At 43.1% G+C, this 23,721-nt stretch overlaps 1 protein-coding gene across 3 annotated transcripts in view; it reads left to right on the forward strand.

Moving 5' to 3' along the window:
- LOC144763565 (uncharacterized) overlaps positions 1–23,721 on the forward strand; it is an 803,973-nt gene that overhangs the window by 627,858 nt on the left and 152,394 nt on the right. The window lies entirely within an intron of this gene.

Genomic DNA, 23,721 nt, shown 5'->3' on the forward strand with positions numbered 1-23,721 from the left:
AAACTTTTCTGGAAGTGGGCAAACCATCAAGCTGAGGCTGACTGGTAATTAAATGTCTGCGGCTGCACCAATGATGCCTCATCTGTCAGTTCTCCAGGCAAAAAGATAGCGAAAAGTTCCTAAGTCCCAGATCTTGGGATTGGAAATAGCAGGGAGTAAACTCTTGACACCAGTCAAGGAAACAGAACTTGGGAAGCACCACTTGGGGTTAGGACTCACTCCAACAGAGGACAGTAGCAGTGTGCAGGCAGGTCCAGTTGATACTGGTTAGCTGGACAGTTGCCGGGAACGGGCCTCTGATAGCTTGTACATCTAGCTCAAACTGGAGGCCAGCCACTCATACTTGATGCCATTTCTGGAGTACATGGTTCAAGACAAGCAGGTCCAGCCTTCTGTTGTGTTTTTCAGAACACAGGACAGTCCTTTTTCTGATTCTTCCCAAGTCCAGGCAAGTTTGGATGAGAAGTTCTGGGATTGCCTCATTTCCTGTGGTGGAAGGCAATCTTTCGTCCACCAACTAAACCAGTTCTGGTCTGTTTCTCCCCTCCCTTTGTGTTTGCTGCCAGTCTGATTAGAGACCAAGGGAAGGCTGGCTTAGGTGTGAGATTCATCTGCCAGTGATAAGATAGGCATATTTTGAACCTCAGAAAGGTGCTGGGCACAGCCCCAAGGCCATCCTAGCACCAGGACAATCTAGCTGGAGTAGCTGCTTACGCTATATCAAATCTTTTCATTTCATCCTTTCAAGGCAGGAATCCCCTCTCCCCACTCATGGAACCCTTTTGTACACTTTCTGGGAGCAAAACACTTCTCACCACAAAGGAGCCATCTGGGGTCAGGTGACAACTGGACACTGGTAGGGAAGCCTTTTCGTTTTAGACCGGAAAATGACAACTTTCTAGAAGTGTACTTTCAAAAATAGTAATCTAAAATCTGACTTGACCATTAAGTTGGATTTTAAATTATTATTAAAATTAGTCCTTGAACCATTTTCTAACTAATCCTAACATGGATTTAGCACTTGTTAAATGTAATATTGTAAACCAGTGTTAGCCTTTGTGTAAGCCAACCGTGCCACAGTGAAAAATAATGTTGGAGCCTTTTCACTGCCATCATATGCAAAATAATAAATATGCATGCCCCATCTTTTTGAAAATCAAGTACCCTGTCAATGGGCTTTTAGGACCTACCTTGGAGGTGACCTTTGAATGTTAAAAAGGAAGTGTTGGGCCAGGCAAAATGTTTTTTTTTGCCAGTTCGCAATGCTAGTTTTCAACTGTACAAAGAGACTACAATGGCTGTATTTGGTAGGTGTCCTAATGAGTGCTGCAGCCCACTAGCAGCATGTTATTTACGAGCCGTAGGTACATGCTGTACTGTATAATAAGTGTACAGAGTCCTATGGGCAGTAAAAACGGTTTAGCAAAAGAAGGAAAAATTATTTGGAGGAGTACAATGCAAAATAAGGTAATTTCTAGCAATTGAGATTCTGTTTGGTCCACCTAATTAGGTTCAGCTTCAACCCACTTAAAAAGTTGTTTCCTAAAACTCACAATTGATGAAGAATCTGTGGATCCACCTACGAATGATGGAATGCAATCCACTGTAAGAGGCAGCTTCCAAAATCTCAGGTAATTAGGTTTCTATGGAAGGGCTGTTTCTTAAAACCACCAATTCATATTATGTGGGTTCCACCTAAGAGAAGTACAACAGCCAGTTAATGAAAGTGAGGGGGATACCAGTGTGGTGTGCAGATGTACCACCACCTGCAAGATCCAGGCCCCCAGCATCACAAGGTTGTTTAGATGTTATGGCAACCAGACAGAAGCAAAGGCTCTAACTCATTGGAAGAAACGGCTTCACAAACCACCAGTCGGTCAAGAACCTATTGGGGTTCTCCCATAACAGCTGAAGTGCAACTTTACCCGGGGAGATATCGTTTCTCAAAGCTAATTATATTATGGTTTAGATTTTGAAGCTACCCAGGAAAGATGTAGGGCCAACCCACTGCATGGGAGTGCAGTGGAGTATTTATAAAACCTTTGGAGTCTTTAGCAAAGGTAGAGGAGACATGGACTTTGAAGTCACAGTTGCCCTGGCTCTGGGATGCAGTGGAGTGATGGTGGGGTTAACCAACAGAGATGGGTCTCTAAACTAGGCAATTAGAGGCAGGAAGTCTGCCTAATGCTAATAAAGGCCAAAATGCAGTATAATTGTTTACTGTCTGTGCCCTGAAAATATCACCAGTGCTGGAGGAAGAAAAAACAGTTAGTGAGGGAGATAGGGATTACAGGGGTGTAAAATTGTATATTATCTCATTTGCAGTAAAGGAATAGGTTACCTCCTACTAACCTGTGAGGGTGCCAGCATTCACCATGTCTTCCCTCAGGGAGATGTAATGTGTAATCAAAGTGGGGAAACAGATTATGGTGCTTTCAGTGATGAGTAACAAATATGTGTGATGTAAAAGGGACATTAGTTTCGACCAGTTTGTTCCCTCCTAGTGAAGCCTTTACTAATTTAGTTTTTGTTGGAGGATTATGTAAAAATGCTCCCCAAGTAATTCCTGAAGCCATTCAGGTCCCACAACTTCATGTCCTGACTAAGAGCAGAACCTGAAAGTAAAGCATTGGAAAATAGCAAGTCTGCAAGTTTATTATCTTTTCCAAACAGTCAACAATTCAATAATTGCACTCAAAATGTGCACAACAAGTTGGGGAAGATGCTGTTCTTAATGTCTTTCCCATTACAGAATTTTCAAAGACAGCCTCATTTATTATGGGATTACGTTTATTCATGTTGCTACTCTGATTCTTCAACGTAGAATTCCCCCCAGGTGCCGGTTTGAATCAGGAGATTTTTCAGCAGTATCTCTGCGCGCCAGGGGGTTGCGTCAGTGGAGCCATATAAGTCCCTCCCAGAGTGCGGAGGTCATTTGCTTTCTTTTCTGCGCTGCAATGTGGATCCAGGAGAAATGGAATGGTTCTTCAGGCCTCTTTTGTTTTTTTGGCCTTTTTGATGCCTTTGGCGCCTGAACAGTGTGCGGATGCCTATGACCTTCAAGGGCTGCAAGACTTGTATTTGACAGATGTCGGCGACGGACCCACATGCAGTTTGCATGTGGTGCTTGGGCGAGCACCACGACTTCGAGGAGTGCTATGCCTGTAAAAGGTTGAAGCACAAGTCCTTGCTGGAACGCCGGATGAAGTTGCTGTCGGCTCGGAGACGATACCCTTCGTGGGCTGGGGCTCCTGCTCGGGGCAGATCGTGAAGCTGTTCCCGTGGTTACCTTTCACCCTCAACAGATAAGCATAAGAAGTTGAAGTCACAGAGGCAGTTGTCCTCACGTAGCTGTTACACTGGTGCCTGTTCCTCCTGGTCCTTACCGGAGACAGCTCTACAGAAGTCTACCCCCTCCTAGCCACCATTTCCTGGTGAAGGAGCGACCAGGGCCAAATGGAAGCTTACTATCGGGTTTACACGCCATCTTTGAGTTGACCCCTCTCTGGCGCGCTTTTGAGCCCCACAGAGGTGAGAAGGGACTCTGATCGGGAGCTCGCCGGTGGGTTCGCCCTCGGCACAAATTAAGTGCCCTGGCTACGTATCTGGAGTTGCTGCGACATCAGGAAACAGTCTAGTGGGTCTTTCAGTTGACACATTAGAGTGCAGCCCAGTTACGACGTCAGGAAACAGTACTGTGGGGATTCCTGTGATGTCACTGGCATCCGCAGCAGAGGACTTGTCTCCTCCTCAATGCGTTCCATGCCTCAATCACCCATAGCAGTAGAAGTCGATATGACGGCCGTCCTGACACCGTTATTGCGGAGTCACCCTTGGTCGTGGAAGTCAAGACAACACCGTCTCAATGTTGTTCGGCGCCGGATACACCTTTTCCATTTCCTCTACAAATAGAGGATGATGTCACTGTTGTTTCCAATTCCCCAGTGTTGCAAGAGGATTCTGCACATACTGGTGGAGTTGAGCATTTGGATGCTCATGGACAGCCTCAGGCAGGAGGTTCTTTGGGCTTTGGAGGGCACTTTCGTCTACAACCGTCCCCTAGCTCTGATTTACTGTCACCCCCCCAGATTGGCAACCGAGGCTAGTGCGGCTTTTGCTAGGGTAATTAGCAAGGCTGCTGACATTTTAAAATTCCAGCCTCCTGTTGTCTCTGCCTTCGTATCCCTTGTAGAATCTGCTCCATCAAGGCAGCACTAATGTTGCGCCTTTACTGCCCTTCGGAGAGATGTTACACAACATCCTTCTGGGGACTTGGTCAAGACCCTCATCTGGAGATTCTGTGGAGTGTGCCATTGCACACCGTCATCGACCTGTTACAGAAGATCCTGTCTGTCTGTCCCTACACCCTAGGGCTTAAGGGCTGCATGTATAAGCAGCTTCGCTTCACTGCATTTGCATACCCCTTCATTGTTTCCTCTGACAAAGGAATCCCGGTGGTTGGAGACATGTGGCCAAAATTTGTTTGCGTCCACTAACTTGGCCCTCAGATTTTTAAAGACGTCCTGCGTGTTCGGACGAGCCTCTTTTGCCCTCTGCAATTCTCTGGTCAGATCTAGTTGTGCAATCTCGCATGACCAATGTCAACAGTTCTCGCACTTCCACTACAGGTCAAACATCCATCATGGGCCAGAAATTCCCCACGGGTAATTTCAAATGCCTATCCTGCACAGCATGCCAATTTGCTATGCTATTCAAGCATTCTCTTTCAACAACATCAATATCCCACTTCAAAGCCTGACGAATTGTAAAACCACTAATATCATATATGTACTCCTGTGTCCATGTAATCAAGGGTACGTGGGAGAAACTTCCCGCACCATGGCCACCAGATTATCGGAACATAGATCAGCGATCCGGACAGGTAAGACCCAGGCCCCCCTAGTACAGCACTATATGGACCAACAACACACCTCGGATGAGATACGTAGGCTCATTATAGAAAAAATCTTTACCAACATCAGTCCTCAGAGTACCAACATAAGGAAATGTAGAGAGGTATTCTGGATATTTACTCTCAATACATACCTTCACGGTATAAACAATGAAATACCCTGGGATCAGGTTATCAGGCACAATCCAGGTTAAACCGCCTCGGGGGTTATAGTTCAGTTTTTTTCCTTCCGAGACATCTGTTGAATCTCCACCCGGGCCATGACAATATCTGTTTAGCCCCATTAATTATCCCTGCCTAGGGTTCCAGTCCATCTATTTGGTACCTCCAGCCACCATTAAGCTGTATCTTTATTCGTTTACAGCTCCTTCTGCCATGTAGTATAATTCTTCCTTTCTTGTTGCAACTATGATACCTTCCATACCTACGCCATATCACTTCTCACACTCCATGTATACATTATGTAGAGTCAATATGTGAATTCGCTCTATCCCGATGTAATTTATACATTGGACACCTCTTCCGACATATCACGCCTATATTGCCATGTACCCTATACATGGCACTGATTTAGTGATGACTAATATACTCCAGCATGGCGTTTTCGGCAAGTATTGTTCTCTTTTCCGTCCCATTATATCATATTGTTGTTTTCATATGTACATCACCATTGTACATTCCAATATGGCGCCCATTATGTATTCTCGCCAAGTCCACTTTTTATCTTTATGACTCCATCGCATTCACTTCCTGTATCCACATCGGGCTCTTGATGCACCTGATAGCGCGCCAAATCTAAGAGCGGCTACCTCTAGACCGATATAAATACTGCCCTTGATCAGCTACCTCTCAGAAGCTGTTCTCGATCGGAGCAGAGAGCTGCTGAACTGACCACCGCTGAGACGCCGTATCCTGGCGCCGGCGTCTCGTATCGGATACATTGAGCCCATTGCTAGGTAAGTCTTTCTCCGCCACTGCAAGCCAAGACTTGGGTTTTTTCTTTCATCTTTTTATCCCCTTTATGGACGCTATGCCCCTTATAACTTTCGTCATTGTTATATCTTTCAGCTCATGCATCCCTTTACCAGGCAATACCCCTGCCCGCATTTTGATTGCGATAAACTTATAAACAGGATTCTCGTTAGCAGGAGTCATACAGGTAAATAGCACATCTCACCATAGAATACATATAGCGGTCAGGGTTTCAATTCACTGTCGGTCATATTAGGCTCTCATCAGTATCCCTTGCCATACATCTTGCTGCAGGTATCTCTGAGCAGTCCTTCCATCCATAGAATTCGGACCTCTGAATTGGTTTATTCCACTTTTTTAGAGACACCGGAAGATTCAACGGTAAGCTTTTAAGACCATTTTCTTGGGAAATCCCTTTTTTTTACCATCGTCAAACAGATAGCATGGATATTTCCAGGGCTCGATTCATGATCTCTCTGTTTGTCCCACATATAGAGATTACCGGCACTCGGCTGCGAGGCTTTATGTTTCTCGCCCTGACTGACCGCCTCCATAATATAGGTAACTGGTTGCTTTTTGTCATCTGCCTTTTTCTAACTGCGAACTACACTTTGGCATATTGGCCCTTAGAAGTGCTTACTATACAGCCAAGCAATCATAGTGGATATGTTTCCCATCTGGCTAGCATTGTAGTCCGCATCAAAGTATTTTTTCTTCTTGTCAAACATTTTTCTTTCTTACATCTTCCTAGAACCCTCCTTAACTATTCTACCAGTTATTGACCAGCTCTACGATAGCCTGATTCTGTGGTTCATCACCTAAGGTACTACAGATATTCAACACTACCATGTGTCCTTTTTCCCCTCTCTATGTCTTGGGTTTCCCATTAGTTGTATTTCTTTCTTCCTTTTTTTTTCATTGATTGTTTATATTCACAGCAACTTTGCTTGTTTTTTAAGGGTGTGACCTCCACGTTGTTTGGCTTCAGTCTAAGATACCATTAGGTGGTGGCTTTATATATATTTTTATATTTATCTCACGGCAATTTCTGCCTCTTCTCCTCCTTATTTTCACATGATATGCTTGCGACAAATGTTTTTATCTTTAGTTAGCACCTTGGTATATTAATTCTGTTTTTGTATATAATGTGTAGGACCTCCATTTATCCAATATGTTACATGAACTGTTAATACATGCATTCGATTATATCTTATTTCAATTTCCAGGTCACATCTTTTGCCTCTGAAAACATGGCTTCCTGATGAAGGCACACAGCCGAAAGGCTCGTAGGAACACATTCCCTTGCCATGCTCCAATTTAATATAATGTATCATGTTTCAACTGTATTGTGACCATAGATTGTCTGAGCTGATATTAATTGACATGTTTTAGTATTTCTATTCTATGAATGAACGTTTGAATTATTGTGTATTTATTGTATTTATTATATATCTATACTTGAACATTTAAAAAAATTATTTTCAACAATAAAAAAACAATTTTACGAAATTATCATTTTCATATATTATTGATATGTATTTTCTGATATTTGTGAGTTAAACTTGTTTAGGTCCACTAGATTTATTCTGTTCCTAAATGTTCATATTTACACTAGGATTATTCTCCCTGATTTAGGAACTTACCTCAGGGGTGCCCCTTTTCTTGCTCCCAATTCTCTGGTCAATCTCCTTCCTTCTCTTCCTAAAGGACCTAGAGCTAACCTCATTCAGCTAATCCAGGGTGGACGTGAACTGGTCACATTTTCTATTAGGTCGGCCATGGACTCAGTAGATTCAGTGAGTAGAGCTATGGCTTGATCAGTAGCTCTGAGAGGACATGTTCGGTTGCATGATGGCAGCTTCCCTGACAATGTTCAGGAGAGTCTTGAAGACTTACCCTTTGACAGGATTAATCTAATCACTTTGATAGCCATGCTGATTCTGCAGTCCAGTGCCTCATGGCTGGTGATCTGTAATTGGACATTACTCTGGTTAATTCTTTTTTCAGTGGTCCTTTTGTTACAGACTTTATTGAACTAATGGTAGTTAGTGTTCGCACTACTCTTCTCCTATGTAAGGTCTTCAGTCTCTGGGTTTGAAACTTTTAATTCCAAGTTGAATTGTACAGCTGTTTTACCTTTGTTTTCCATTTTCTCGCCGTAAGAGCTAGTCTCAAGAGATGATCCTCTGTTCTCCTTTTAATGGGGATGTGAAATACCCTATGTGGGGTATTAGTTGGTGGTTGTTATAGCTACTCTAGAGTGCCACATTAGGGATTCTTCCTGGGTGGTGTATTTCCTTGCTGAGGATCCAAATATGTCCTCCTCGGATTGTTGTCTTCCTGCAATATCCTCCAGAGGGTCCCATTGTATTTTCACAATGCAGGCTTCTGGCGCTATGCTTTTGCTTATTTAACGCTTATCTGTTAGAGGAACTTCGCAACTGGACAAGTCCACAAGATTTAACCTGATCTATTTTAGAGTTTACATTTTTTGCATTTGTGGAATGAGTTTTGTTTTTACAAGGTACATTAACTTATTAGTAATGGTTCCTGCCGCTGATAATGCAAAGCCATTCATAGCATTGTTCAAATCCTGCCACGGCTGGCTTCTTCGAAGCGTGCTACCACATAAATACCATTCAACTATTTTAGCTGTGATTTCTCCCTAGGTCTTAAGCCAGTGCATCTTGGGAGCATGTTTGTTTTCTTCCACTTCACAAACAATATCCGTTTGTGTTTGTGTTCTGGCACGGTATATTGGCAGACAAAGGGTTCCTACTGGTCCAACTTGCAGCCAAAATGTTTGGCTTTGCTTGTTTTTTGTAGTCTCGTCTATTCTACAATCTCTTGGGTGAGAAAGTGCATATGTTTTTCACCTTTCTCTCTTAGTATGGTTGCCAATTAGATCTAGGCCCGAAACGGTTAGTCGTGCACAATGTCTAGTGCTCTGCGTTGCACAGACACTTCCCATGTAGGGGCTCAGATCTGTCTACTGATGGCTTCTGGCCAGACGTGGTCTTTGGGAGGCTCTCAAATTGTCAATTTAGAAGTATATATCTCTATCTCTCTCACTCTCTCCCATATATATATATGCGCAAAAAACAAGCAGAGCACTCTGGGTAGTTCTCAAGTTTAGGTGGAAAGCAGCTCCTGTATAGAGCACTCTCAACACAAGTGACACTCTAGATCTGCTCACCTCAAATGTCTGCTTCTCTATGAAAGTCTTAAAGCATAGAACTAGCACAGTGCTGTCCATGCCGAGCTGTAAAATGACAAAAGCCAATTACCACTCCAGGCACAGTATTACAGCATTGAATTGGTAAAATACCAACCAAGCCAACCTGAAATGAGTAAAAGCAACCCCTAAAAGGTGTTTCGCTCTACTTAAAGCTCTTCAGAGAGGTATAGGTTTGTCCAGACTCGAGGAGCAACCAAGTATAAGTCAAAACAATACCCTTTCAGGCATAAAGTAACGCATAAATTATACAAAAAAGAAGCAGAGAACTCTGGATAGTTATCAAGTTTAGGTGGAAAGTAGCTTCTATATGGAGCACTCTCAACACCAGCCACGCTCTAGATCTGCTCACCTCAAATGTATGCTTTTCTATCAAAGTCTTCAAGGATAGGATTAGCACAGTGCCATCCACGCAGAGATAGAAAGGGGCAAGGTCTTTTACCATTTCTGCAGCAAAGTCTTTAAGCATAGAACTAGCACAGTGCTGTCCATGCCGGTCTGTAAAATGACAAAAGCCAATTACCACTCCAGGCACAATATTATAGCATTGAGTTGGTAAAATACAAACCAAGCCAACCACGCATAATTTATGTGTTACTATATGCCTGAAAGGTTATTGTTTTGATACATATATATAATATGTGCTGCTGTGGTTATTATGTTGTCCGCTCTCACAGATGCCGCTGGTACCTGTTGTAAGCAAAGCTGTACTTGTATTGGAACTGCACTTTGTGCGTCCCTTGTTCTCTCTGTTTAAAAAAAACAAAAAGAAGGGGGAACATGGTCTTTCTTGTTCTAGTATCTCCGCTCTCTCTCTTTCATAATGAAAGTGAGCTCATTATTAAATGTCCGGATTCTGTCGGTGAAGGAAGTGACCAGACTAGGGCCACCTGTGTCACTACTGACCACCTCTCAGCCTTCCATGCTAAATGAAGAGTTAGAGAAACAGTGGAGAATATACACCAATAATTATGTATTATATATCAATCAATCAGATAAGCTTTGGTCGAATTCATACATGAATCCTAAAAGCTACGATATTACATATATGGAAAAATGATTAAAACCAGCATAAAAGTTAAACCTGGTTTAAAAAGCTTGAAAAAAGAAAAACGACAGAACATAGGTGCAGAAGCAGTAACAATCATCTGGTGCATACTCAATTGCAATTTTAAGTATGGGCTATAGCTGTTTCCTGCAGTTAATAACGGCCCACTGAAATCGAGACATTACAGCACATATATAGATGTTAGATAGCGTTTGCAGGTACAGAAAAGCTGGTCGGCATTGTACAAAGCCCAATCGCAGTAACAAGGGTTTTACGTGTTTTTCCTCATCGCGGAAAAATGTTTACAGAAGTGCTCTGCAAAGAGATGTTGCCACAGGTCCATTTCCCCAGGTCAGATGACCAGTGTTAATAGTGGGGAAGCTTATTAAATGGTGGAAGATATCCAGGCGATACTGGGTCCGCAGAAACCTGTGGCGCACATTTAAACACATTGGCTAAAAATATTTGCATATTAAAACTGGTCCATATCATCTAATTCCTTAGGATAGAAGGTTTAAGAATTTCAGATGCTAGTCTTATTTCCTCTAGTAATGATAAACATTTAATTTTGAGTGCTTTGCGTTGGACAAGAGTCAAGGTCTTGGGATAGTCAAAGTACTCAGAATGGCCAATGTTTTCCAGAAAATTGTGAACATATTTGAGCCAGGGTATTTTGAGAGCAGACTGGGATCTAAGAAAATCAGTTATGATCGATCGGTTAAGGATAGTATGTTCCGATGTCTAAATTTTGTGCCATAAAAAAACCGTCTGTGCCCTAATTGGATCTGCAAAGTAAGCGGCTCCTAATTATGTGTGGCAGACATAGGGTGCACTACTTTTAGGAACTGCAAAAAGATTTCTTAGAAAAGCGTTTTCTTCTAGTTGAAGACCATTAATCTGTCCATGGCCCCATAATTCCGATTGATTCATAGCCGTGGGTCTGCATTTAGCCATAGAGATGGTCAACATTTCCCTCAGATGTTTATTCCATGTGTATTAGCAAGCTGCAGCAGGGCCGATGTGGTTTTAACAAATTGGAGTTGCCTGGATTTTATAGCCTGTTGCCACTTCCCAAAATGACTAGAAACTATTCCCAAATAAGAAAAAGTAGCTGTATGTTGGATTTCTACACCCTCTATAAAAATGTCACAACAGAGGGAGGTTGAGCGCCCCATATTCGTGGAGAAGGTTTTGCCGATGTTGATTTTCAGGCCATGGTTCTGTATAAAATTGGCAAATTCATCAACTAGACGCCGAATTCCAATTGGGGTACTAGCCATTAAAACGGCGGCTTCAGCGTAAAAGCGTGCAGGGATTGGAATGAAGGCCAATTTGGGGTAGGTCAGCAAACCTGCTTGCCAAGGTACTACCTACACTGTTAATATAAAGATTAAACGGGAAGGGGCCAAGTATGCAACCTTGTTGGGCCCGTCTTCTAATGTTAAATGGCTGAGTACAATTGCCTTTAAGGACGTGGTGTCCTCTGCCCTGACCTAGCGCGTATAGGTCTCTAAGGAAGTTTACGATTATATGATCTACTCCTGAGTTCATCATAATAAGCCATAATTTTTCGTGGACCACAAAAGCAGAAGATAAGTCCACAAAAACTAAAAACAGATTTCCATCCCTAGTGTGTGTATTTACCAAAAATAAAAAACAGGTTAATGGCCTGTTCTATAATCCCCAATCCAGTTCTAAAGCCATACTGCAGGTCCGAGAGAATGTTATTAGATTCTGCCCAGTCCTGCAGACGATCCAAGAGAATGCGCCCTGCCACCTTCACGAGGGAGTCTAGAAGGGAAATTGACCTATATTGTGCTGGACTGTTACAATCGCCCTTCTTATATATTGGGATGATTACTGACTCAGGACAGGTTTGCAGAAAACCCTTTTCGAGACAGGCTCTGAAAAGCAAGGTAATGATGGGTCCCCATAGGTCGATGTTGGACTTAAACAAATCTATGGGGATCCCATCTGGCCCAGGGGCTTTGCCACACTTGCTTGTCTTTAATGCGACATCTACTTCATCCAGAGTAAAAAACGGATAATTCCTTAAATTACAGGGTGAGGTGATAAGTCTCGCAGGAGGAGGGTGCAGTGGACGGGGGAGTCACAATGACATTCATAGGGGAATATATCTCAGCTCGGGGGAAATCCCCAGGATCATAAGAAGGAGAATTAATAATGCACCAGAACATGGTATTGTTATTAACCAGACTGGCTATAAGTAGGCAATTCCAAGTGTCTACCTTTAAGATTATTTTTCCGTTGCTTAATAGCCAAATTAAATGCTGATCTGCATTCCCGTACCCCCAGGACTTGTCTCGGGTTCCTAGCTAGGGCAAGTTTAAGATTTATGTGTTTTTTAACAAGTCGAGTTGAACCAGCCAGGATGAGATGCCCTGGTTTTTCTCCCCCTAACATAGAGCACTTCACGAATACCCTCTTTTATGTTGTCAAACGCTTGTTTGAACTTGAAAGCCTCCGTATTCTCATTGAGGCACAATTGAAAAGTCTCCCTTTTTTTCAAAATTAATTTTGCAAAAAAAATAGATGGATCCACCAGGGACCATCTTAGTGCATACCCATTACGATAGGAGATGCCAATATTCGCCAAAGAAGTAGCTCTATGTGTCCCCCCCCCCCCCCTGAGTAAAAAGATTAATGTTCAGAGTGACACTTTAGGGAAAATGGTCTCTAATTGCGCTATCGTGTTTAGAACACCCTAAAACCAGCTCTGAATGGCAAAGGGAAAAAATATATAATCAAACACACTGTTATCTCCTGTGCCATTGTACGTACAACTCACTGGTATCGGTGTACTGGTAAACTCGTTACAAAAGGACAAGTTATGTTTAAAAAGCACGTTGTTTAAGGAGTCCCCATAGGCCAAATGAAGACAGGGAGTAATATCGCTATTATGGGGAGAGGTCACACCACAGATCTTGTTGGATGGAAACGAGCAGGTGCAGATGTTAAAATCACTTTTTTTTAAAAGAGAAAACAATGGTTTTTGATGGCCTAAAGAGGTCCTTGTGTTTATGAAATATATTTAATGTTATTTGAATTAATCAAACCTGGGAGAGAGGCTTTTTTGTAGGATAGCATATAAAAGGGTACTTTATTCTATTTGCAAAGATATATTTTTCATATATTTCAAGTGCTCACATTGGTGACAAAGTGCATAGGGTTACTGAGTGACAAATTACAATCGAAACTAAATACAAATGTCACACAAACAAGGATATATTCCACAAAATTATATACAATGGGGCAAAGGAATTTCCTTGGTAGGGTCGACGGCGTTTCGATCTATATCATTTTAGATAATCATCAGGACATGGTGAGCTTGTTTAGAAGAGTGGTGGAGCACATTTCCATCCAATTAAACAAATGGATAATTTGATTGCCGAGTCTGAGGATTGATATCTAGTGTCTTCAAACAAATATATTTATTAGTTTCTTAGGTCTAAGTCTTTAATGACAGCCACAATCCATAATAATATGGTGTTGTATCATTTATCATGCAAGGCAGACTTTGAAGATCTTTGTTTCCTTTTTCTAGAACCGTTATTTATGTCTCGTCCCGGCGGGAGTTGATCACCGCGTCCGCGGGTCTGAAGTGTCTACCTTGCTGCTCTGGCGTTTTGTGCGCACAATCACCGCTTCAAAGAATTATTGGGTTCTTGCAATTAGCGGGAAAGGCTGATTCTAAATGGTGATCTAAACAATTAAGAGCTATATTAATTTCCTGACTACAAGCATTATTGTAAAACATTTACGATGGCAATGGAGGAGTGTGCAGATAGTTGTAAAATAACAATTTGATAAAAAAGCACTAGTAGCAATTACAGTTGTATTCAAAGGAGACAACACGTTTGATACGTAGATGCACAAGCCCCCTTTAGAACATCCACTGCTGGATTGAGTCACTGAACAGTGATACGTTTTGAAATCAGTAATATGTATTGGGTCCACTGACCAAGTTTCCTGTAAGCACAAAATGTGAAATTTGGTGGCAAACTCGGACCACTCACTCATAATACTTTTACTGCGTAACCCAGCAATATTCCAACACATAAATGTATTGGATCTGCAGGAGACTTAGTAACAATAGTGGAAGGTCTCAGTAATATAGGATCGACGCCAGTACAGGGATCTAGGGGCAGTATGAAGCGGGATTTGCGAGACAAGCAGGCAGCGACAGTGTCTAGACAGGGGGATATTACAGATCCACCCAGATTGCAATCGATAGGGTAGGTCGGATTCCTCAGTCATTCCACACCGCTGAGAGTAGAGGGGCTGTCAAACCTATTAGACATTTCAATCAGAGGAAGTTGTGAAACAGGAAAATGTGCCTGATAGTTTGGAATGGTTGTAGGAGAGTAGGGTCTGCTTCCTATGATCACCCCCACTTTATTCTGTGATATTCTCGGGTTTTTTCGACTTTAGTTTGGCTGTGGGCCTGCTAATCAGACCCACAGCCCAGCTGCTCTCTCTCTAAATTAATATCATGTACTTTAGGTACATACCTGATTGGGTATTGGGTCACCTTTGTGAGCCCCTGTATAGTGTACCATAGGTATCCAGGGCATAGGTGCATCCAAGGCCTACCAGGGGCTGCAGCATATATTATGCCACCCCTGACTGGCCATCCAAACTGACACTACAGGCTGATCACTCAGCTTGGGTAAGGTGGTGTAATCACCCCTTACTTAGATATAGTATATCTATATCTACCTTATATATAGACACATATGCACCTATAAGTCACTCCTATGGTAGGCCTCGACAATCCTGGAGGCAGAGTGCTTGGTTTTATGTGAAAGGGTGCTCTAGCATGAGCTGAGCCCTTCTGCAGCTTACGGAACCATCTCCTTATAGCTGTTCTATGATATAGCCATATCATATACTCTTCAGTGCATTATAATCCTCGCGGTTAATGCTAACTTTGGTTTGGCTTTATCAAAACATGTCGTGTAAAGTGTCAAACACTTTGGAATACTACCCCCCCGCCAGTCCTGGCGGCGGGGGTAGCATTCCACCCTTCTAGAGGGAGAAGACATGTAGTTACTGCTTTACCCGGTTAAAGTTAAACAGAGCCTCAGCATCACAAAATGGATGCTGCTGCCACAGACACGGGACTGACCTCCTGCAGCTGGACGAAATTCCAGCAAGGGAGGCTTGGACAATAGGTTTCCTGTCGACAGCCTGTAGTGTATTGGGGGAGGGTGGGTTGAATGGAAAGATGCTTTTCCAGACACTGCCTGGGGCACATAAGGTGCTCCATGCATAGCCCGGTTCAAACCAGTTGCTGGGGCACTCCAGCCCCACTCTCGCACGAAACCGGACAAAGAGAAAGGGGTGTAACCACCCCCTTCTCGGGTCCACCCATAGGAGGGACCTAGCAGGTAATCCAGCCCCTAAAATCAGTATAAAGATAGGAGCTGTGTCTAGAGACATTAGATTATCCTGGACTGAAACTCTGAAATGAAACTCTTGGACCTTCGAAGTTCTATACCGACTAGAAGACTGAAGACATCTCCCTTGTGGTCATGGAGTGACCACCCTGTGCAAACAGGCACCACCAGTAACTTGCCGGTTTGCTTTGTCTATGCTCCTGCTGGAACCCGAAGACTCAGCGACTAAGGAACTGGACTTCCAGACTTCCCCGACTCTGATCCACATCCACAGCAAAGCTGAGACCCATGGCGGACACGAGAGACGTGGGACCGGACACCCTGGACTACCTGCACTTTGCTAAGAGTGCAACTACCGAGGCACCCTCGCAGTTGTGCATTGGGGTTTGAGAAGCCCCAGACCTGAGCGCCATTTGCACCAAAGCTCAGCCCTCCACACTCCACGAGTGCCGCGTGGGGCCTGCTCTTGCATTTCAGCTTGATGCGTCTTCCTGGTTGCTAGCCCGTTAGCTAGTTAGTCCTCCGAAGACTTCCTTTTGAAACTACACCGCTTTCCTGGTTGCTCCAGGCTTGCTCCAGCTTCCCTGCAAAGGAGAAGCTCCCCAGACCTTGCTGGTCTGAACTGAAGCCCAACTTCTTTTTCTGCGTGGATTGCGTTTGCCAAGGCTTGTTGGGTCCAATCCAGATACCGACACCGCAGTCAACTCGATCTTTTGTGGGACAGCTCGAATCCAGCTCCTGGTCATCGTCGACGCCTCCTGGTCCTCGTGGCTGCAGAGACAAGCTTCACTCAACATCACCTGGTTCCTTCCTGGTCACTTGCTAGTGACCCAGACTCTGTCCCCTCTGCTTTCAGGTTCTTCACATCTTCGATCCACCCTTGGATCTACCCGGACACTTTTCTCCTGGTCGCCTGCAGCACTTCTTTGCAGCTCTCCATAGGAAACAGCGACGAAACCCGACACGAAAAGACACCTATGCACCTGGCTTCCCTGGGTGAGGTAATTAGAGTACTCCGGTGCTCCCGTGGGTGTTGACTCTCGAAGTTTCCTAGTTAAAAAGGGTTTTACCGTAGTCCATCCAGAAGTGTCAAAATCAACTACTTTGTAACTTTTACGTTCCCATTATAACTCTATGGTAACTCGCGATTGTGTTCCCGCACTGCACGCGTCTCCCGTGGCTCTTCTTCTTCCTAACCTTTGGTTCTGTAGTGTAGCCCCAGCGATGCCCTAGGCCTATTCACTATTCCTGAAGTGGTCCTTATACCACCTACTTAGTATATGGTTTGTGAGGCTCCTAGGGAAGAATTGTATTTGTGCAACATATTGTATGCTTAATGAGTAACTTGTGATGTATTTCGATCTCTGACCTCATAAAGAGTTCAGAGGGGTTGTGTTAGAAATAAATACATATATATTTGATATATACCTTGTTTGGTATCCTTTCATTTGGTACTCAAGGGATTATAATTGGTAAAACAGCTGGCTTCACATGCACTCTGACGTTTTAGCCTAAGACTGCTGGTCCATGCTACCACTAGGCTAGCTTGTCTATAAGGTTGACTTTACAACCACCATCAATAAGGGTCATTTAGACTGGTGCAAGGTGCCCACTAGAATAGTGGACATCATATGCCAGGCTAACTTCTCACAAGGGTTGCTCATGGAAACAGAGCAGGCGGCTGATAAAAGAACCCAAGAGGTAGAACCGCAATCTGTTTTGTGGTAAGGGATGGTAAACTAGCCTTTTCGAGTATTAGCTTCACTAACTTTGGTGATCTGAACGAAAGCACCACACAGTCTCTCTCAAGGGTTTTGCTACCCGGGCCTACCCATTTTATCCTCCTGATCATTTTCAAGTCGACAAAAAGTGCCTTGCCAAGACCTACCCTAGCGTTCATATAATTTAAGCATTTGTTCCGAAGGGACTTCCATGGTTCAGGTGTTGACCTAGAAACTGTGGAAAAGTTGGCTAGAATTACCACATAAGGGGTGGCTGCTGGCGGAAGCTCCAGATGGTCCATATTGGAGGTAGCGAAAACGCGTGGTGTCTCCAGGGTGGCAAAAGTAGACAGAGTTGAGTTGATGGATAGTGTAGAAGGAAGATTGCTAGGGCCTGGGTGAGATGGCAGGGACGGTGGTACAAAATGAGAACTAGATCATAAGGGATGGTTTATAATTCCTATCTTCGCTGAGGAGGTAGAATGTGGGTGCTGGTATCCTTGTTTGGTGGATAGATAGGTGCTGTTCATGCCGCTGGCCTTTGTTAAGACTGTAGGAGGAGGATGATAGATTCCTTGTGGAGTTTGCAACGGGTTCCAACTGGGTAAGATATTGTGTCAGGACTGAGAGATCCATAGGACAGGAGGGACAGGCTGATGTTGTCTGGATCATTCCCAGCGTGTCTAAACGAGATAGCACATTCCTCTCAAGTCCTTTTAGTTGCTCCGTGAGAGAGCTGAGTGCGGTTGTATTTGTATCAGAAAGAGTCTGTACTAAGGCGGTCATGAAGGCGTGTTCTGAATGCAGATGGTTAACCAATGTTTTAGCAGGTATGGTAGTTGATGATTGCTTTTGGGACAGTAATTTCTGGGGACGTTTGCCTCCCCCGCCCCCAGACAGAGAAGAAATCTTATTGGTAATAATTAAAGTAGTTGAAGGAGTTTTGAAACGTTTACTAGGTTGTTGTGTATCCAGTGAGGGGGAATTTGAAGTGCGTTTTTTGGACTCCTTAGCTTCCCACTTTCCGTTTGCAAGTGGGCTACCAGGAATAGCGATAGGAGTTACAAAAGGGTCAGTTAGAATCATGCCAGGATTAACAGAGTTACCAGGTATGTTGTTGGCGCAATTAGTTAAAGATTCATCGACACATGTGATCTCCTTTTCCAGCACCCCCGTTGCACCCGTAATGTAATTCAAAATAGCGGAGGACAGCAGGGTATCCTTTGGAGATTTAGTTGCCCACCCAGATGCTTCCTTTTAACCATGGCCATTGCAGTCAGAGAAGTCTCAACAGATAACGTTTAAGAGAAGACCCTTTGTAATGTATTAAGAATTCTACTGTGGGGAAAAATAAGTATAGTTGAGACATGTATACAATAGACACACTAGCGGCCACTGAGGCCCAAGATTCAAACCGAAAGTTAACAGCCAAGATGCCCAAGGAGAATAACGACACATGCTCTGGCAGTAAAGACAAAGTAGGGACAAAGACACAGTCAAAGCAGGGAATCAAACCTTGGCTGTAGGCTCGACACAGGCAGGATAGTTCAAGACCCCAGGACACTAAATAAAGTTAAGAAGCCAAGAGGGGTGGCCCTACCCTGCTCTTCCTGGCTCTGACGGGCTCAGGATGGGCCCGCCCTTGGCCTGGGCTGTGCCCGTGTGCGTCGCACGCCACAGGGAATGATTCATCGCTTTATGCTCGGTGTTGGCACCTCCCCCTCATCAGCAATGGTGGGAATGACTCCTGTTGCATCCTGGGACTTATACTTCCACCCGGGTTTTCAGCGGGCTTTGGTGGTGTGGGCTGCAGCATGCGTCACACCCTGGGACAGTAGTTCCACCAGGGTAATGTGGGCAAAGTGAAGAGTGTCCTCAGTGTGGCCCAACAGGTGTCCTGCAAAAACAACGGCTCAGAGCGGGGCTCCGTCTGAACAGTTTTGCGAGAGTACTACAGAGGGAACTGAGGAACTGTACGCATAAAGATGTATTATATGCATTGCATGGTAAATGTAAATGTAAATGTACTGGTATTTATAGAGCGCACAGCTATTTCCCTGAGGGAGTGTCCCGGCGCTGTCCGTATACCGCTTAGGAACCCTTCCTGGTTTTCCCTGTGAGTGTCCACTCCTGGGCACCCCCAGGGTGAAACCAGGCATCCCAGCGCTTTTGGGGCCGTTGTGGAGATTAAGCAAGCTATTGCCCAGAGTCGCAGAGTGGGACCCATGTTTAGAATAGGCACCGAGGCGAGAATTATCAGGTCCGAGGAAATTGAGCCCAAGACCCGCCGAGGCGGGTATTGAACCTCTGCATCAGGGTCTGCCGCTCTAACCATTTGAGCCACACTTCTCCACTTGGTCAACTAATAACACGCCCACAATGGAATTTTCCCAACAGATGTGGGCGAACAGCGCAAAGACAAAAAAAGTTTTTACTCTCAAATCTTGCACAGCTTAGAACACTTTCAAGGTCGTGCCACCCTGGGCTGCGATCAAACTGCCAGGCCGGTGGGAGAGGTTCTTTATCGAGGAAAAGGGCTGCACTGGAACGAACATCTTCTTGTTACAGAAAAGAAAGTTAGCAAGGGGCATTTCTTCAAATCAAAGAGGATTAGTTTCAAATAGTACATAAAATGGCGACTGAGAAAAGAAAATGGCATAGCAAATGCTAACTTATACAAGACATTAAAGAACATCAACAAGCATAATCTAACAAACGCTCCTTTTAGCATGAGCTAAAGATATTTTATATTTAGTAGGTAATACTAGCACATATGCAGGGGCAACTGTGACATCATTATTTGAAATAGCATCCTAAGTAGACATGTAATCAAGGTGGAGCTGTAGGCACTGTTTACAGTTGACGTCCGATAGTGGTACAGCATGGAGGGATTTTTCTTCAAATATCCCCTCATCTATATTCATAAAATCATTGATATCACTCTATCATCATAGCGGTATTCATAACCGGGGAAGATATTTGCTGTTTGGGGGTTAAAGCAGTGGCACAATAGGAACAACAAAGCGGAAGACATTGAAAGAGAATACAACAGAATATTAATACTGCTATGAAATAAACTATTTCAGACACTGATGCACCTGGTGTGGGTTGTTGTTGCTGATGAGGAACAACGGCACATATCTATTCTGGGGCGTATGGTGGCAGGGGTCAGGTATCTAATAAGGTCTCCATAAAAGAATCACCATCTTCCTGAGCCATATAGGACTTGCCAATTTGCAACCAAAATCTTCTGTCTTTGCGTTCTATTCCTTTCTCCTGCTTGTCCTTATTGTAAACTACAGCCTTTTGTGCAAGGGTCTGCATATTTAGTTTTCTGGTATCTTTCTCCATTTTTAATCACCTCTGCTTGGCCTTCTTCTGCCAAATACGAAGAGAGTCAACATAGACTGTCTTCTGCATCTTTTAAACAACTGTTTCTGAAGGGATCCCATTTTTTGGTGCTCGTCAAAAGAGCCTGTAAAAGGCCACTGTAACTCTGCATTATCCCTCTTATATTTGTGCTTAACATTCTAAACCTAATAGGGCCATGGCCATGTTTTATATACATATCAAAATTAAGACTACCTTCAGGAGATGCAGGCTGTGATTCTTCCAACCGTGCTTCATTAGAACAATAATAACAGCACAAACTCTGAATCTTACTAAAACCAGGCATTGCAAAGAAAGGAGTAACAAAAGCCCTATTTTTCCTGCCAAAGTATTTGCAAACACTTTTCACCAAAACAGTCCTAGTACTGAAACAAAACCTATTTACGGTGGTACCACATAAACTGAAATAGACTCACCTCGTCAGGCGCACCGATAGACCGATTCTCCACTGCCGATTTTTCAGACCAAACAGCCAAATCACAGGTTCGCAGTTCAGGACTCCAGTGGGGATGACTGCTGGGCAAGGCACCCTCCGGTGTGACAGAGGCAGCACCTGCTAGAAGCGTATCTCTTCGTGTAGGAATCCCTGAGCAGTCAGTCAGACCTGATGATGTCCTAGTCTTCTCCTTCTGTGGAAAATGACTAAGGCCACCTGGGTCACCACTGACCACATCTCTGCCTTCCATGCTAAAAGAAGAGTTAGAGAAACAATGGAGAACAGTGGAGAAACAGTGGAAAATATACACCAGTAATTATTTATTATATAGGCTCAGAGCGGGGCTCGGCCTGCACAGTCTTGAGAGAATACTACAGAGGGAACTGAGGAACTGTAAGCATAAAGATATATTATATGCCTTGCTTGGTCACCTAATAACACACCCACAGTGGAATTTTCCCAACAGATGTGGGCAAACAGCGTAATGATAAAGGTTTCTACTCTCATATCTTGCACAGCTCAAAACACTCAAGGCCTTTCCACCCTGGGCTGCGATCAAACTGCCAGACAGGTGGGAGCGGTTCTTCATCGGGTAAAAGCTATGCATGGGCACAAACAGTTGCTCATTATAGAAACAAAAGTTAGCAAGGGGCATTTCTTGAAATCAAACTGAATTAGTTTTGATTGGTATATAAAATGGCTCCTGATAAAAGAAAATGGCATATCGAATGCTAACTTATACATGACATTAAAGAGCATCAACAAGCATAATCTAACACTGGTATTCTTTGGCCAGAATGATTTTGTGAATGGTTTGGTCAGTATGACCATCCAGTGATCCGTTTCTGTATCTTCCTATCGATGCATGTTTTCTGTCGATGCTACGTTTGGTGTACTGCTGTGGGTGGTGTGGAACTGAGAGTCTACACAGTATGCATATGTGTATATATATTATATATATATATATATATATATATATATGTGTATATATATATGTATATATATTTGTATATATGGTTTTGTATATCTTTACCACACCAAACTTCAAATCAAAGACGGCGCTGACTCCGTGAATTTCAATCCAAACGGTTTATTTCTTTAGCTCAGTGAAGTATTCTCCATAAATAAATCCAGGATTCAAATAGATGAATTAGATGAAGTTTAATCCAGGAATAAAGATCTCATCCACCAACAAACCCAGCAGACATCAACTGGCTGTTTTAGAACATTCCTATGTACATGAAGTCATATTACTGATGACTTAACAAAATTCTATTAAAGCCACAGTGTTTAATAAGCTGCTTAGTTACTTATCACACATCTCCTTCCCTTCAGAAAAGAAAACAAAATTAAATTGGATAATAAGTAAAAATAAGATTACATTGAAATTATACAAAGTCAGAAAGATATGAAGGCTTTTTAGACACACGTTCCGAAGATCTAATATTTCTAGAACTCGTTGCTATGCTTTTGTCCACAAGTTTTTCATTGGAATGCAAGAATCCACCATCTTGCAATTTTTTCCGGATGACAACAATTCGATTTAAATTCCATATGCGATGGTCTTGAGTTTGTACAGCATTATTCAAAATTTTGATCACTTTAATGGGTTTCATAAATTTTGTTTCTGAGCTACTCACTATGCCAGGACGTTTGACCATAACCATATCGCCAATACAGACAACAGTTTTTTTAACATTATTCTTAACATCAAAATAAGTTTTTCTACGTTCAGCTTTATTCAATTCATTTTGAACAACATCATCTTTGTTGCACACACATTCTTTACCCTTCAACATTTCATGCTTATTAACCCAATAAGGTTCCACCTGTGTGTTGGGAATTCTCCCACGAAACAACAAAAATGGAGTCTTACCAGTTGTAGCATGGGGAGTGTATCTGTATTCTTCTACCTTTTCTATAACACATTTTTTCCAATCAGACGACAAATTCTTTGCTAAACTAATGGTATCTTTGATCACTTTGTTGAATCTCTCGACCATACCATTGGCCTCTGGGTGATAGAGAGAACACATTTTATGTTTAATGCCTTTAGAAGATAAATATTGTTTCATTTCTTTGGAGACAAATTGTACCCCATTATCCGATAAGATAGTTGCAGGCAATCCTTCTTTATAAAATAATTCACTCAAGCATTGGATAATCTTACCTGAATCAGTTCCTGACAAAAAGAAAATTTCTGGCCATCTTGAATACATATCAATGACTACCAGTATGAATACTTGAGAATCTTTATGTTGAATAGGTCCCACCAAATCCAGCGCTATGTCCTGCCAGGGACCATTGGGTCTTTCCCTTAAAAACATGGGCTGTGTATGTGTACTGTAAGACTTGTCGCTAACATTACAGTGTATACAATCCCTAATTACTCTTTCCACCATTTTATCCATGCCCGGCCACCAATAAGACATGCGAAGTCTCTCTTTACTTTTGGATAAACCTGAATGAGCAACATGAACCAAATCTATCAAATCTTTCCTAAGACTAGATGGAGGAATTAACCTGGTTCCACGAAACAATAAATTGCTATCCACAGATAATTCACTGCGTACTATCCAAAAGGGCT

The sequence above is a fragment of the Lissotriton helveticus genome, chromosome 6, assembly GCF_964261635.1.
Source record: "Lissotriton helveticus chromosome 6, aLisHel1.1, whole genome shotgun sequence".
NCBI classification, from domain to species: domain Eukaryota; kingdom Metazoa; phylum Chordata; class Amphibia; order Caudata; family Salamandridae; genus Lissotriton; species Lissotriton helveticus.